Consider the following 18,008-nt stretch of genomic DNA (forward strand, 5'->3'; position numbering starts at 1 on the left):
CAGCAAGTATTTGTCAAGTGCATGTTACATTAGGTACCATTTCAGGTGCTTTCCAGACATTGCCTGTGTCCTTCTCACAACAACCCTGTGAGACATGGAGCTCCCCTATTTTACATCGAGAAAATGGTTTCAGAGTAGTGTCACTATCTGAAACCTTATAGTTAGTAGGTGATAGGTCAGAATCACCTGGCTTCAGAAAGAGGTAATGTCTTTGCATCATTTCTGTTCTGCTGTCATCTCAATTCCTTGTTCCACATGCCATAGGAGACTTTATTTAAGCAACGGACCTGTGTAATGGGTCTCTTTGTATCTTATTAATAAATAAATGGCAGGTTTGTGCGTTTTGTGTGTGTGTGTGTGTGTGTGTGTACATGACCCTTCCAGGTGTTCAGACCCAGAGTCTGTGTTCTCTCTGTTGCATCCAGCCCTTAATGATCAATTTCACTCTCCATGTTCACTAAACACACAATTCCATAAACCTTGTCTGCATCTCTAACTGGCTGCTATCTCATGCTGTAATTCATAGCCAGGATTCTAGAAAGGGTTACCTGTTCTTGTTGACTTCCCAGGAGTAATTAATTTCTTTAAGTGTTGGGACAACAACTGGAACAAATAACAGAAACAATCGTTGGAGTCTCAGTCTGTTCATGCTGCTATATCAAACTTCCACAGAGCAGATAATTTGTGAAAACCAGAAATGTATTTCCTATATTTGTAGAGGCTGGGAAGGCCAAGATCAAGACTCCAGAATTAGGCATCTAGTAAGGGTCTTCTTGCTGTGTCCTCTCATGGCAGAAGGAGCAAAAAATGATAAAAGGGATGAACTCTATGTCTTCACATAGCAGAAAGATGGAAGAGTCAAAGGATTAGTTCCCTCCAGTGCTTTTTAAAGGTCACCAGTACCAGTGATGACGAATCTACCCTCACGACTTAGTAACATCCTAAAGGCCTCATCTCTTAATACTACCACATTGGCCATTAAGTTTCAACACTACATTTTGGAGGGCATTTAGATAATAGCAGATGGGCTGAGGGAAAAGATGATTTCTAGAATTGCCACTTAATAATGTTAAACATGTCCAGTTTTCAACAAAAGCATATAAATCATATCAGAAAACAAAAAGTATTGCCCATACATGAGAAAGAAGAAATCAATAGAAACTGTCTCAGAGGAAATGCAGTCAGTGGATTTACTAAGCAAATATTTTAAATCAACTCTTTGAAATATTAAAGAACATCATTTAGAAAGAAGAAAAGAAAACCATGAGAATGATGTCTCATCAAATACATAATACCAATAAGAAAATAGAAATGATAAAAAAGGAACAAAATAGAAATTCTGGAATGGAAAAGGATAACAATTGGAATGAAAATTTCAGTAGAGGGAGTCAATAGCAAATTTGAATAAGAAGTAGAGAGAATCATCAATCTCCAAGAAAGGTCAGTTGAGATTATCTAGTCTGAGAATCTGGAAGAAAAAAAAGAATGAAGTAAAATTAACGAAGCTCAGAGTACTTGTGGAAACCATCCAGTGTACCAAAACATACATAAAGGGAGTTCTGGAAAGAGATAAAAAGGGGAATATGAAGGGATATAAAGAATATTTGAGGAAAGAACATTCAATATCTTATTAAATATGATGAAATATGTTGATTTACACATCCAATAGATTCCATGTAGGGAAAAATCAGAGATATCCCCACCAAGACACTATAAACAAGAGGTAAAAAAGACAAGACAATGAAAACATCCTGAAAGCGGCAAAATAGAAGTTACACTTCACATACACAGGATGATCAATAATATTAACAGCTGATTTCTCAACAGAAAGTATGGAAGCTGTATTAGTCTGTTTTCATTGCTATAAAGGGATATCAGCGGCTGGGTAATTTATTTAAAACGATGTTTAATTGGCTGATGGTTCTGCAGACTGGACAAGGATGGTACTGGCATCTGTTTGGCTTCCAGAGAGGCCTCAGGGACCTTTAGCTCATGGCAGAAGACAAACTAGAAGTAGGCAGGTCATATGGTCAGAAAAGGTGCAAGAGAGGGTTGGGGGAGGCATCACACTTTACAACAATGAGATCTCATGAGAACTCACTCACTATTGCAAGGACAGCAGCAAGCCATGAGGGATCCACCCCCATGACCAAAACACCCCCCACCAGGTCCCACATGTACCTCTGGGAATTATAATTCAACATGAGATTTGGTGGGGACATATATTTAAGCTATATCATTCTGCCCCTGGCCCCTCAAATCTTATTTTCTTCTTACATTGCAAAATACAATCATAACTTCCCAACAGCACCCCAAAGTCTTAACTCCTTCCAGCTGATATCAACTCAATTAAAAGTCCCAAATGAAAGTCCAAAATCTTATTTGAGACTCATCTCCTTCCTCCTATGAGCTTGCAAAATCAAAACAAGTTATTTACTTCCAAGATATAATAATGGTATAAGCATTGTGTAAGCACTCCCATTCCAAAATGGAGAAATCGGCCAAAGGAAAGGGCCTACAGGCCCCATGCAAGTTCAAAACCCAGCAGGGAACTCATCAAATCTTAGAGCTTCAAAATAGTCTCCTTACACTATATATTGTGCATCCAGGGCACAGTGGTGCAGGGGATGGGCTCCTATGGCCTTTGGCAGCCCCACACCTGTGGCTTTGCAAGATTCAGGACCCATGGTTGCTTTCACAGCTTGTTACGTGCCTGTGGCTTTTCCAGGCACAAGGTTCAAGCTGCCTGTGGCTCTACCATTCTGGGGTCTGGAAGATGGTGTGCCCTTTCCATAGATCCAATAGGTGGTGCCCCAATGGGTACTCTGTGCATGGGCTCCTATGTCACATCTCCCCTCCACACTGCCGTGCCACTGCAGCAGACTTCTGCCTGGACAGTCAGGCTTTTCCATTCATCCTCCGAAATCTAAGTGGAGGCTGCCAAGCGTCCTTCAGTCTTGCTCTCTGCACACCTGCATACTTAATGCCACGTGGAAGTCACTAAGGCTTATGACTTGCACCCTCTGAAGTAGCATCTGGGGCTGTGTCTGGGGTCATCTGAGCTGAGGCTGGAGCTGGAGCAGCCTGGATGCAGGGAGCAGTGTCCTGAGGCTGCACAGGTTACTGGGGCACAGGTTAGTGAGATTTTGCAGGGACACATATTCAAACTATACCAGAGGCCTAGAGGTAGGAAGATGACATGTTCAATGTGCTGAAAGAAAAATACTGCTGATGAAGAATTCTACATTCCACAATGTATCCTTCAAAGAAATCAATAAATAAGTCATCCCAAGATAAACAAATTTCAACAGTGATCCTCACTAGTACACTTGCTCTGCAGGAAATGCTAAAGGGACTTTACTGCCAAAAAATAAACTGACAAATTAGGAATTTCATAGGGTTCAAACTTAATATATCCATAAACTTCATGTAGAAAAAACACGTATCAAATACTTAAGTATAATGACTAAATAGTGTTGCCAATCATGATATTTCTAGAAAGTATGCCATAGGATACCCATTTCATGAAAAATAAAGAGCTGAACTTTTTATGGTACATTTTTCACAAATCCATAACCATTAGGAAGCACTCCTTTATACAGGACTTGTACTCTTGGAACAGCAATAGGAATCTCCGAAGAACCAGTATTCCTGGGATCAATTTATGGCTAGATTAGTTTCGCAAGTCACCTTCTTCATATTTACAAAGGGAATCTTCAAGTTCTTTTTGTTTTTCCTTAACAAATCAAACATAAAAGCAACTTGAAAAATTACTTTAGTAGTTCCATGTTGTCTTGTGTGTAACTCTGCCATTTTATTTTTCTAATCAAAATGGAAGAAAGCATAACTTGTGATCTGCTGAATGCAGTGCTTTGCTCTTTAAAGCTGTGTCTCACATAACTGCTAGTTGACATAAAGCATTCTCTCAACAAAAACCATTTACCCAGAATAAAATACAGACACTCTTTCTTTCTTTTCCTCTTCTTCTTGTGTGGTTTTTTTTTTTTTGAGGGGACATTGTCCATATGTTATCCAAAGTTCCAGGCTCCTTCTCCAAAGTGGATATGTCATATTGTAGGGTCTGTTCCTCTTCTTGAGACATGGATTGCACACGGTGTGTCCTATAAACTAGGCCTTATTTGGCCATACACCAGTTATTTTCATATTCCAATAGCCAGAAATCAGTACAAGACCCCATCAAATCACAAGGGTAGCTAAAAAAATATGGTTACTTGTGGACCAAGATGAAAACAAATAAGCTTTGATGAAGTCACTCTGCCACAGTGAGTTTCTCTAATTGGAAGATTTGAAAAGTACTAGCAAGTTCATTTTGCTACAGACCTAAGCTTGCTCTTCAGTGAGCTGAGTCCTGTGTCTACTAATTGGTTTCAAATTCAGCAGGGAAGACATGGGGATTAGTTATTGAGTCCCCAAAACCGTGAACATAGAGGACCTTTCCAGGTAAATTTTAAAAACAGAGTCTTTACTCTGGTGTTTAAGCTTTGATCCTGAAAACATATCTGAAATCACATTCCTTGTCATGTGGAGACATCTCTCCTGCAGACAGAATCAAGCTCCAGGGTGCAGCAGACATGGGTGAGCATTTAAAGGGAAGCTGACATCTACCTAGAAGACAGATCCACTAACATATTCCAATGCCAGAGAAATGCCATGCTTTGGGCATTTGGAATAGTTCCTACTCTGCCTGGGAGCTCTATACTTTCATCTCCAAAGGAGATGAGCACTCCCTAATTGACACACTCCACCCTCCTGTTCATGGGAGAATCCTATTGGTCACCCAGACTCACAGCTGTGCATTCGATCCATGCTCATCACCGAGGCTAACCCAGTCCTTGATTCCAATCATGAATGGACAAACGTTTTCTAGATATTTAAGGAAAGTGAGGAAGATGCACAAATAGAACTAATTCTGGAGGAGGGAAAAAAAGGATATAATACAGGAAACAGAAGAAAACGTTACCAGAAAATACTCTCAGAGTTTAAGAAAGACAAGAGGTTTATAAAATGAGAACAAGCTGTCATAGAGGGGAATAATCAGGGGACAGACGAAAAAGTCCTTGGACACTAGAAAAGTTACTGCAGAATTGACATCGCGCAGTGGACTGACAGTGCCTAGTTCCCCAGGCTGCCCACGGAACTCAGCGTGCTCCCCCTCGCCACCACCACCATCCGCCCGACGGCGCGCCCCTCCACCCATACGGGTCCCCACAGCCCACTTCCGGTCCCTTCTCAGACCCTGCGGCAACCACCACCGCCTGGTCCTGAGGACCCTGCCCTCCACTGGTCGCCTCCGTCGTCCACCATGGTTGTGCTCAGAGGCACCCGCCGCGGCCGCCACTGCCGATGCTGATGCCACCGCTCGCTTTGGGACCCTAGCGACCACACCGCTTTACCCCGCCTGCTCCTCGCGCCCGCGCTGCCCGCCCTGGGCCCGCTGTCGCAGGTGCACCAGAACAACCATCTCAGCTGCGAGGTCGCCATCAACATCAACGTCACCCTGGAGCTCCACACCTCCTATGTGTACCTGTCCATGGCCTTCTACTTCGACCGGGACGACGTGGCCCTGGAGAGCTTCAGCTGCTAGTTCTTGCGCCAGTGGCACGAGAAGACGGAGCACGCCCAGGAGCTGATGAGGCTGCAGAACCTGCGCGGTGGCCGCATCTATCTTCGCGACATCAGGAAGCCAGAGTGCCAAGGCTGGGAGAGCGGGCTCAAGGCCATGGAGTGCGCCTTCCACCTGGAGAAGAACGTCATCCAGAGCCTCCTGGAGCTGCACCAGCTGGCCAAGGAGAACGACGACCCCCAGCTCTGCGACTTCCTGGAGAACCACTTCCTGAACCAGCAGGCCAAGACCATCAAAGAGCTGGGTGGCTACCTGAGCAACCTGCGCAAGATGGGGGCCCGGAAGCAGGCCTGGCAGAGTACCTCTTTAACAAGCTCACCCTGGGCCGCAGCCAGAAACACACCTGAGCCCAGACAGGCCCCACAGCCACGGGGTGCCTTCCCCTGCTCGCGCCACCAGGTGGGGCGTCCATGTTGTCCTTTCAGAACATTCTCTTCAGTTTTCTCCTCTCAGTTTTACCGTTGTTGGCAATAAAGTTATCTGTTCTCAAAGCAATAAAGGTGTCCAGCTGATGCGTATCTGCAACACTCTCACCTTTTAGGAAGCAGGGCACATCCCCATGCAGGTTTAAAGTAGGTATCCAGCAGTCTTTCCATTCAGCCCTGTCCCATCTGCATGCAGCTCAGGATCTGCGGGGGTGGAGGGGAAAGGTATTTTATGGGCCCCTGGAAAACACATTAGTCTTCCCCTTATAAACTTTGAGGGCATGTGGGATGGGATGGGGTGAGGTGGGGTGGGGTAGGGTGGGGTGAGATGTGTGGGGTGGGTGAGGTCGGGTTGGGTGTGCAGTCTTGGGCCATGGTATCTGTGGGTGCGTAAACATGGTAAGGTGTAAAGCATGGTATGGAATTCATCCTAGTGGTTGCCGGGTGCTGTGGCTCACGCCTGTAATCCCAGCACTTGGGAGGCTGAGGCGGGTGGATCATCTGAGGTCGGGAGTTTGAGTCCAGCCTGACCAACATGGAGAAACTCCGTCTCTACTAAAAATACAAAATTAGCCGGGCATGGTGGTGCATGCCTGTAATCCCAGCTACTCGGGAGGCTGAGGCAGGAAAATCGCGTGAATCTGGGACGCGGAGGTTGTGGTGAGGGGAGATCCCGCCATTGCACTCCAGCCTGGACAACAAGAGCAAAACTCCATCTGAAAAAACAAACAAACAAACAAACAAAAAACAAAATATGCAAGTGCTAAGGATTCTTGCTTCTGGGTTTCAAGATGGGGACTCTCGTGGACAGTATCGCATAGTACCTCTTTGGCAAGCTCACCCTGAGTGACACGGATAATGGGACTGAGCCTTAGGCTGCCTTCCCCACAGATAGGGGGTGATTTCCTGTATATTACCCTTACGAATTCTCCATTCATGGTTTTTCCTTCAATTGTACCATTTCTTCCATTAAAGCTGGTTTAAAAAAAAAAACAGCTCAAAAGGACTGAAAAACATAAGGTCAAAACTGAAGGTCAAATTTGTGATATTGAATATAAAGTAGAATAAATGCCCCCAAAATGTCAAGGCAGTGACTGCTTTGAAGAATGTAGAGGGGTGGCAGAGAGTTGAAGGTGCAGACCAGGTAGAGCCAGTATAGCTGATCCAGTTAGGAGACTAGTGCAGCTTCAGCTGTGATGGTGGCTGAGGAAATGAAGAGAGGTCGACCAGTTCCATATGGGTTTTTGACAAGGAGACACAAACTTTGCTCATGGACAGGAGATGAGGAATGGGAAAGGGGGAATACAATGTAAGTTCTGAAGTTTGGACCTGAACACCTGGATTGATGATGGTGTTATTATCCCCCTGGGGATGGTTGCATGTGTCCCCGGGGTGGAGGAGCGGGGAATGCATGCCATGTAAAATCAGATTTTTATTAGACATCCAAGTGGAAATGTGAATCAAGGAGCTGCAAAAATGTCACATTTGGAAGTAGACATATGGGGGACTTTTTATAGATGGTATTGAAGTCATGTGATTGGATGAGCTCACCAGAAGGAGACTATAAGGGAGAGTATGAGAAATCTAGTCCAAAGTGCAGGGCAGCTAACATTTAGAAGATGGTTGAGGTGTTTGAACACCCAGAGAGTTGCTGGTCCCACCTTGACCTTTATCTGCCCCAAGTTTATTACCTTATTCCCAATGTCTGCCCCAAGCTTACCTCAAAATCATCCTGTTCCTGAAAAGCTCAGTGTGGCCTCTGGATTCTCCTTTCAAGATATAGAGAAAAGTTCACCTTTTACATTTTCTTCATGGCTCTGGATAGAAAGATATTATTTCCTAGTATGAAGAATATTCCATATGGAAATGATACACTTGTTTCTCTATGTTTTCTTTTTTCTTGTTCCCCTTTAAAAACTCTTCTCCTCTCTCAGTCCACTCTCTATTTGACCGAAGGAAATCTCCATCCATGTAAACTCTAACGTTGCCCATGTCTGAGGAAAAATACTTCAAACATCTATCTTCTGTGCCACAAAAGAAAGTTACGAAGAAATAAGAAACAAAAAAGTCTTCTTTCTTCTGTGGGTTACAAAGGTAAAAGTCAAAAATTTACAGACTCTATGCTTTAGTCAAAGACACATTGGTAGCTTGCATCATTTCAAAGCTAGCAAATTGTTTTGAGCATTGTATTAGTCCGTTTTTCAGGCTGCTGATAAAGACATACCAAAGATTGGACAGTTTATAAAAGCAAGAGTTTTATTGAACTTACAGTTTCACATGGCTGGGGAACCCTCACAATCATCGTGGAAGGTGAAAGTTATGTCTCACATGGCGGCAGACAAGAGAAGAGAAGGAGAGCCAAGGGGTTTCCCCTTATCAAACTATCAGATCTTGTGAGACTCACTCACCACCAGTAGGACAGTATGGGAGAAACTGCCCCCATGATTCAATTATCTCCCAATGGGTCCCTCCCACAAAACATGGGAATTATGAGAGTACAATTCAAGATGAGATTTGGGTGGGGACACAGTCAAACCATATAAGCATTTATTAAGATACGAACAATTTTCGCTGTGCAACAATTGTCTTCCACATTTCCGTATGAGTGCACTTGTAACACTTTTCTTAAAAATTAGGATTCTGGCACTTTGAGTTCAGTTTACAGAAAATGCTTTCGCCTTTTTATACATCTTTGTCAAACTTGGTCTTCTCACTGCATCTCTTTCGCTGCCTACTGTAAGGACTTCTGAATTCTCTGACTTCGTCTCAGCTATTACCTATTGAAGTATATATGTCCCTTGACCGTTCTCCTGTGGATATGAGAAAGAACAGAGCAAGCACTAAGTTTTGAGTGTTTCAAACTTTAAGTTGACTGAGGGGACTTCTTAATTTTTTGTTTTGGAGAGAAAATTTGGTGTAGTGTTTTCTTAACCTCAGATTGCCTGGGTTCAAATCCCATCTTAGCCACTCATTTTGGGTAAACTTGAGTAATTTGTTCAACTTTTCTGTGCCTCAGTTTCTCCATATGTAATATAGGGATAATAAAAGCATTAACCCCATTGGGTTGTTGAGATTAAATGAGTTAATATATGTAAATCACTTAGAGTAATGCCTGGCACAGTGTATGTTTACAATGTGGTACTCATGATTTGTCACCATTATCATCCTCTACTCTTTTAACTTTTATTTAGGTTCAAGAGAACAAGTGCAGGTTTTTACATAGGTAAACTGCTGTCATGGGGGGTTGTTGAATAGATTATTTCATCACCCAGGTACTAAACCGTGTACCCAATAGTTATTTTTTTGTTCCTCTCCCTCTTCCCACCCTTCACACTTAGGTAGACCCCAGTGTCTGTTGTTTCCTTCTTTGAGTCCATGTGTTCTCATCATTTAGCTCCCACTTATAAGTGAGAACATGTGGTATTTGATTTTCTGTCCCTGCATTAGTTTGATAAAGACAATGGGCTGGAAGCCATCATCCTCTACCCTTATGTTTCTTAGTGGTTTTTATGCTTTGGGAAAATACTTCACTTCTACACGTTGCCACTGGGGGTCTCTCTTGCATGTCTAGTAACCAAGTTGCCCTGCATACTGAGAAGGAAAAAACCGTAGAAGATAGTTTGGTTGTCAGGTGTCTCCAGGACTCAGGAGGGTACATGGCTGTTTTCCCTACCCCCCACATCTCAGTCCCAAGACAGGAGGAAGGTTGTCCTGTGACAACTTTCCGTGCTATTCCCCGCCCCCACCCATTCTATCTCAACCAGCTTTCCCTTGAATTCACTCCTAGAACACTGTTCTTGTTCTTCCCAAACCCAGGTTGCCTGAGTCTCCTGTTTCCATCCTGAACTTCCTCCCACTCTTCAGAGATGGACAAGAGCAACAGGATGAAGTGCTCACCCTGATCCCCCCCTTCGTCTGGATGTTTGGAGCTGAAAAGGAGAGGAATGGCTAGGTGGGCGTTGGGGGGAGAATGAGAAAAAGGGAACACATTAGGGCCACTGATAACATAAGTAAAATCCACATATCATCATGAGCTTTGGCATAGAGGCTCTCAAGCTTTGCTGCACATCCAAATCACCTGCAGAGCTTTTGAAAATCTCAATGTCCAGGCAGCATCCCAGACCAAATACATAAGCCTCTGGGGCAGGGCCTGGGCATGCCAGGCATTGAAAACCAGCACTAGCATCTGGCTGCTCAAAATATGGTCTGTGGACCAGCAGCATCAATCTAAACTGAGAACTTGCTAGCAATGCAAAATTTCAAGCCACACCCCAGGGCTACGGAATGAGCATCTACATTTTAACAAGACTCTGGGTGATCAATTTGCACACTGGAATTTGAGAAGCACTCTTTAGCACCCTGATTGCCAAATATGGCTGCACCTTGAAATCACCTAGATAACCTGAAAATAATACTAATGCCTGGACTTAATGTGCTCAGCTATGGAGAGTGAGAAAAAATAAAAGGAAAAATAAAAAGACAAATAGATGCTAAAGAAAGGTGAAAAGTTTAGAATATTTGGTAGCTTTAGGTGAATTCAGGGTTGCGGCAAGTTACCATAAACATGGATTGGCAAAGACTTTCTATAAAGAATGAGATAGTAAATGTTTTAGGCTTTGCAGCTACTGCAAAAGACCTCTGTCTCAACTACAAACTCTCCTGCTAGAGTGAAAAAGTAACGACAAACAGTAGGTAATTGAATGGGATGGCTAGGATGTTTGGGGCCGAAAACATTGAACAATGCCTGACTAGCCTTTTTGACAGATTCTTCATAATCACGTATTCATCACGGAGGCTGTTTAAATCAATGTGCTCAGCTATACCCTCATGTCAGTACTAGACCAAATACGATAAAAACTTACTGTAACATCAACAATTATTGACTCAACAATAATTGATCTCTGTCTCACACACACACTAGCTTTTATCTATTTTGTTGTTTATCACAAACTGGTTTGTTGTATAGCATGGGCTGGCAAACTACAGCCAGCAATCCTAACCTGGCCCCCACTTTTTTTGTAAATACAGTTTTATTAGAACACAGCCACCGCATTCAATTACCTACTGTTTGTGGCTACTTTTTCACTCCAGCAGGAGAGTTTGTAGTTGAGACAGAAGTCTTTTGCAGTAGCTGCAAAGCCTAAAACATTTACTATCTCATTCTTTATAGAAAGTCTTTGCCAATCCATGTTTATGGTAACTTGCTGCAACCCTGAATTCACCTAAAGCTACCAAATATTCTAAACTTTTCACCTTTCTTTATGCATCTATGTGTCTTTATATTTTTCCTTTTATTTTTTCTCACTCTCCATTAATATTCTAGAATGATTTGGATATTTGTAATATTTTAGACACATAGGGAACACTCACACTTACTAGAATTTCAATTGTTACCTTTCAGACTAACATCTTTGTATATTTCAGCAATTCAACCTCTTGCCTTTGTGTCTTCAGTTTAGCTTGTCTCTTGCTGTGCCTTTTTTAAATTGAGGGCCATCAGTCATCCTGCTTCTGGAAGCATCAGAGTGGAACAATGCCTGACTAGCCTTTTTGACGGATTCTTCATAATCACATATTCATCACAGAGGCTGTTTAAAGTGTGCTCGTTTTTAAGTTATTACAATCTATTCCCATCATTTTTCTGTCTGTGAGGCATTTAAATTTTATTAATATGCAAAGCTATTTCCTGATATGAGGAGAAATAGACTTCTTCCATTTTATATCTATTTCAAATTTTATGTTTTATAATGTTGGTTTTGGTTTATAATCTGTTGTAATGATATATTAACTGTACCACATGCACCAAGGATATTTATTTATTTTTTTCCCTTTGGATACTTCTCTGTGCATGAGTGTTTTCCTCCCAAATGTTTAATTATTGTATGAAGTATACTGAAAATCAGAAGTTCCAATTTGAAACATGTATTCAGAACTATAAATCAAGAAATTGACTTAAGGTAAACATTTTTAGGAAGGGAGCATTCATGCAGTTATTTCTTTTCAGCCAAATAGCCATTCTTTCCGCAATTTATATTAGGTTCTGTCATGTGTTCCACACGTTATGCTTGACACTAGGAATACAAGGTGACTAGGACACAGGTTCTGGTCACAGTCAGACAGACATACAAATAGATGCCTCCAATATATTTCAGTATGATCTACAAAAGAAATAAACACAAAGTGCTATGCAACTCCAGGAGAGAAACGGGATCTAATTCTCACCTGAGGAGTCAGGAAACACCTGCTGTGGAGGTGACATTGACTCTTGAAGGATGAATTGGAGTTCCACAGCTGGAGAAGAGAGAAGAGAGTACTTTAGTTATGCTTCTTTGCTGCATAGGAGCCAACAGAGAGGGAACAGTTACAAACACAAGGTTGTAAGGGGATCTAGTTGATGAGGTGATGTATTTACTAGACTCAGAAGGAAGGATACATTGTTTTGTATTTTAAGGAACTCCATAAAACCCTCCTCTGAAAGGTCATCACTGACTTACTAGTTAACATCAACACCGGTCTCTTTTCAGCCTTTGCCCTGCTTGATCACTCTGGAGCCATTTAATTGTGTTGGTTAGTCCTTCTTTCCTTGGTTTTCCTGTCCTCTCTTGGTTTGCCAAATATTTATCTATAGAGAACTACACAGATTTAATAATCCTCTTGGATTCTGCTTTTGGCCTCTTCAACTCTTGCTCTGTGTTCATTTCCCCCTGAGCCTAGCCACCCCCCAGTGGCCAGCTTCTCTCTCTCTCTCTCTCTCTGTATGTGTGTGTGTGTGTGTGTGTTCCAGATGGCTTATCTTGACCATGACACTTGAACAGCCACCTATGAAACATCTCCCTCTGGGTGTACCCAGAACACTCATACTCAACAAGTCCCACAATTAATTCATTGTCTTTTTCTCAAATACCCACTAGATTTCCCACACCTTCCCCTACACTCACAAGTAACACATTTTATAGTCACCCTAGATTTATGGTTCTTACTCAGCCTGAATATATGTAATATCTCTCCTCTCCATATGCTCTTCTCCCCCTGTATGGGCCTTATCTTTTTCAGGCTATGATGATCTATGACCTAACAATTTTTCTAATCTCTGTACGGGTCAAAGCTCCCTAACCACAAAATTTGACCCTGGCTAGTCAAAGCAGAAAAGGAATTTTTTAAGAAGGATATACCATAACAAACTTGGAAGGCTGTAGGACCAGTCTCAGAAATGGGAAGCATCATGCAAAATGGAGCCTTGTCTGCCATCTGTCTTGTCCTATTTTCTCAAACAGGAATGGTGTTCAGATGTTGAGCTGCCCAAAGTATTAAACACATAATCTAGTTTTTCTAACCCTCTCTTAATAGATGATATTGGTGCTCTTCCCAGATCCACTTGACCAGCAGAATACCCAAATGCTCAGCCGCTTGTGAGCACTTCAGCTGATGGCTTATGCCTGTGACCTTCTCAGAAGGAATACCCTTGGCTAACTGGGACAGCCAATGGCTCTGTGACACAGAGGTGCAAAAGCCTGGACCCTTCCCTTTCTCTCTGCTGTGAGATTTATGCTCCAGGATCTGCCTTGTGTGAAGACAAGGTTAGACAGTGACCAAGATCACTTATTTGCTTGACTCCTTCCCCTGCCCTATCTTGCAGTACGTGTTTCCTCCAGAGCGCATGCCTTTAATTAATCCCTGCCTCAAGCTCCGCTTCCAAGGAACCCAACCTAAGACCCACCCTCAAACAGAGTTGATCACCTTCTCCTTTGTCTTACCTCCATTTATACTACATTTCTTGTTAATGGCACTTGCCACTCTGTATGGCAATTGTTTCTTCATATGCCTGGATCTTTTAATAGGCTGTAGAACACTGGAGTGCAGGAAATGCAGGAATTTTTTCTCTCATTAAGCCCTAGTATATATATAAACAGGAAATTAAAAATAATAAGTTGAACTTAATTGAAAATAAAAGTCAGATCACAGTGGATTAAAGAATGAGTAGAAGTGAGGTAGTGGAACTAGTTATTATAGTGCAAGGTTATTCTTTCCAATGTCCAAATGTTCCTTGGAATATTATTATTGGCCTACCTATTTTATCCACCAACTAGATTGTGGATAACTGAACAAAAATACATTTTTAGTAATTAGTCTTTACTCAGAAGGATTTTTTACAAGACATAAAGTTCATGCAATCTGGTTAATTTCCCAAATGAGTCACATATATTCTTTCTTTCTTTGTTAGCTTTGTTATTACTTGCTCAGGAAGGGGTCGCTTTTGAAATTTGTGACTTAGTAATTTCTTCCACTTCAATGTCAAAAATAACACTGCACGGCCAAGGCTAGGGATTTCATACATTTCTTTAGCATTCTTGAAGCCTACATTCCTTATCACTCTAGAGACATTATGTAAAATTATTTCATATTTGACAAATAATTCCAGTTTGATTATCATTTTGCCTCATCTATAGAAGTCTGTGTGTGGTGGATGTTGGACAGTCAAATAATTTACTGAACATTTGCTGTATACAAAATACTATGCTATCAATTGTTGGGGGCTAGGATGTTGACAAGTAATATAAATAGTCTCTATGCTGAAGAAGCTTGAGCTAGCTAGAATTGTGGCATAGCTTAGAATAATCTACAGAGGACCTCATCGATCAATTTCAAATTAATTAATAATTGATGCTGAGCCTGTAAGGACCAAGAGGGTACAGCATGAGGGGATGATTAGCAAGAACTAGGTCAATAAACAAAAAAAGTTTTCTGGAGAGAAGTTTGCTTAAAATGTGTTGATGAACCTCAATTTAAAAGACACTTTCTTAATATTTCTGTCTAGCCAATGCCCTCCTTCTTGTCTCTACCCTAGAATTCCCAAGACATGGATAAGAATTCATAGAATTCTGACTATGCCATAATCAAACACTGGAAGGAATTGAGTAGGTGGTGACTAGTCTATATTTTAAGTTGAGAGTCTCACTGGGCTGCCACTTGGTGTGATGCCATTGGTCCAAGTTCTGACCCTCATATTTATAAAACCACAGGTTTGACTTTCTCAGTGAACCCAAAGGTGAACAGCTTCTCCGTGAGTGATCAGCAGACTTTTTCTATAAAGTATAATATTTTACAATCTACAGGCCATATTGTCTTTGTCACAACTATTTAACTCTGCTGTTGTGGTGTGAAAGTAGCCACAGACTATATGTAGATGTGGCTGTGTTCCAATAAAACTTTATTTACAAAATTTAAAGGCCGGCCAGATTTAGCCTACAGGCTATAGTTTGCCATTCCCTGTTCTAGAAGACTGACTCACACCAACAATATTTCCAAGTCATTAATCAGCCACCAATAGGACTCATATAAGCGGGACAGATTATTACTGCATCTTTGATCAGAAATTGGCCACTAGAGAAGCTCAACTTCAAATCAGAAGTTTGTTTAGTAAGCAACAGGTGAGGCAAATGAAATGTTTTGGTTTGTGTTCTTACAGAAGTGACCCTGATATGGTTTGGGTATTTGTCCCCTCCAAATCTCATGTTGAAATGTGATATGCAGTGTTAGAGGTGGGGCCTGGTGGAAGTGTTTGGGTCATGGAGGTGGATCCCTCATGAATGGCTTGGTGTCCTCCCCATGGTAATGAGTGAGTTCTTGCTCTATTAGTTCATGGGAGAGGTGGTTGTTTAAAGGAGGCTCTTACCTTCTCCTCTCTCTCTTGTTCCTTTTCTCACCATGTGACATGCCTCCTCCCCCTTTGCCATCTGCCAAAACGTAGAAGCTTCCGGAGGCCTCAACCGAAACCATGAATATGCTGGCCCCATGTTTGTACAGTCTGCAGAGTGATGAGCCAAGTAAACCTCTTTGCTTTATAAATTACCCAGTCTCGGGTAGTCCTCTATGGTAACGCAAAATGAAGACTCTGAGGCAATGGTTTAAATGTAAGTAATTTATCTGGCAGATAATCCCAGCAACTATCAGTAAGGAAATAGAGAAATAAAAAGAAGGAATGGAAAGAAGCCAATAAAATTTGCATTATTAAGCAAGATCACCAAAGTCAAGGAGAACATAATCTCCCTGGGAGGACGTGCCTCTGATTTATACCAGTCATGGCACAAGGGAGCTGGGATATTTATCCAGTAACTCGATCCATCATTGGTTGGGGGTTGCTTGTGGGGAGGATCAGAAAGAGCTCCAGTGTCCAGAGAAAGGCTTCAGGCTGAGGGCTGTAGGTGCTGGCAGCTGGAAGTTGGACAGCATGTATGAACATGGTAAATGCCAAGGGGCTATGGAGGGAGGGCACCAAGAGCATCTGTTAGACTTGTTTTCTCCCAAATGATATTCATAAGGTAGCACAGCTTACTGAGTAAATTTTCTATTACAGGATTTTTTTTCTGAATAAATAGAACTGCTCCTGTAAATCCAACCAACCTTCCTCTCCATGGTATTGGATAGGCATTAACACATATTTTTAACAGTTAATCCATTTTGTGAAATAGTTTCCCTTAACCATAGTTGGTATAATCCCAATATAGAATATATTAGAATTGTCATGAATATAGCTTTTTCAAATTGTTTTATATTTTGTTTACTAATATCTTTTTTAATATTTGGGAATCATGGGGCTTGGGACTGAAAGTGGACCAAACCTCACCCCACTCTTATTTGGTCTTGGCAATTCAGTGTACTATCTGTGCTCTCTTGCCATATTTATTGTTAGAGGCAGCCAAAGGCTGGACTGTGGGAGTAACTATGGAAAACAAGAGTGTGTACACACTCTTTGAGGACACACCCTAGTTTTGGAACACAACCCCATAAATGAGGAACTCCACAATGCTGGCATGTCCAGGGCAAAGTTCTTAGGCTGTTCCATTAACTTTGTGCACCACTTGCATTCTCCTTGAAGCCAACCAACAGCAGTCTGAGCCTAACAGTTGAGCTCATGGGCTTTGGCACCATGCAGATCCAAGGTAGATTACTATCTCAGCCACTTGGCTTTGCCGCATGGCATATTCATTCAGACATAAATGTCAATACCTTCCTGGGCATCCTGTGAAAAATCCAGTTTCACAAAAGCATTTCAGGACAATGTAGACTTTCTTAACATTTCGCAGTAGAGGCCAAGAAAGAGTTCACATCATTTTCCTCAAAGCAATCAACTTAAGAATTTCAATTGACATTTATATTCTCCCAAGTCCCTTCTTGGCCTTCCTGATACAACGATTTTCCCTCTGTCCTTCATACAATGCTCACTGTTACAGGCTCCATTCTCTTCATCCTTCCCCTCACTTCTTTTCTCTTCCATTGTGATATGCAGTTGAGCCCCACTTAGCTCTCCAGCTCATCAACATAAAGGGTTCTCCAGTTAATAGGACCCACCTACCTTAGAAGGGAAGTGGGATTATGTGTTATTTGTGGCAAGGGGTAAGGGACGAGAATTATTTCATATGCCTCATGTATCCATAAAGGACTTCTACTTAATATGTATTTTTGTGTGTATGTATGTTTCCACTTCATTCCCTGAGACCTAAACACATGTTGGTAACACTGCCAGCCTCTCTCTGCTCCTTTGTCTATTCCTTTCCAGCAGTGAAGAAGTATAACTTTTCTGATCAGAAATAGTAAGAAAAGGAACAAAGTAGATGTGTATGGCAGCCATTCAGGTGTGGCACTCGGAGAACGTCTCAGGAAAGAACTTGCCACTCAGTTGCAAGGAGTGCAGCTAGTTGACAGCCTCCAACTTTTGAAGACCACATTCTTCTCGGGAAGCCTAGCCAATGAGGAAACACAGAAGAAATGCTAAGGCCTGACCGTTTCTGCCAGTATGGGACTCAATTAACAGGAATTATTTGCTTTGGAGCTGCCCTAGGTGTTGACTGAGACTTTGTCAAATCTGCATTGAGATCCCAGGCTTGCCCTGCCGAAACTTACTCCCCTTCGCTCAATCTTGCTTTCTCGCCTCTTTCCTT

General features: G+C 42.0%; 1 pseudogene; it reads left to right on the top strand.

Annotated features, from left to right (window-relative positions):
* Positions 1 to 5,536: 5,536 nt before the first annotated feature.
* LOC101147973 (putative ferritin heavy polypeptide-like 19) lies at positions 5,537 to 6,156 on the top strand (annotated as a pseudogene).
* The last annotated feature ends 11,852 nt before the right edge of the window (positions 6,157 to 18,008 follow it).

Source organism: Gorilla gorilla, chromosome X, assembly GCF_029281585.2.
Source record: "Gorilla gorilla gorilla isolate KB3781 chromosome X, NHGRI_mGorGor1-v2.1_pri, whole genome shotgun sequence".
Taxonomy (NCBI): domain Eukaryota; kingdom Metazoa; phylum Chordata; class Mammalia; order Primates; family Hominidae; genus Gorilla; species Gorilla gorilla.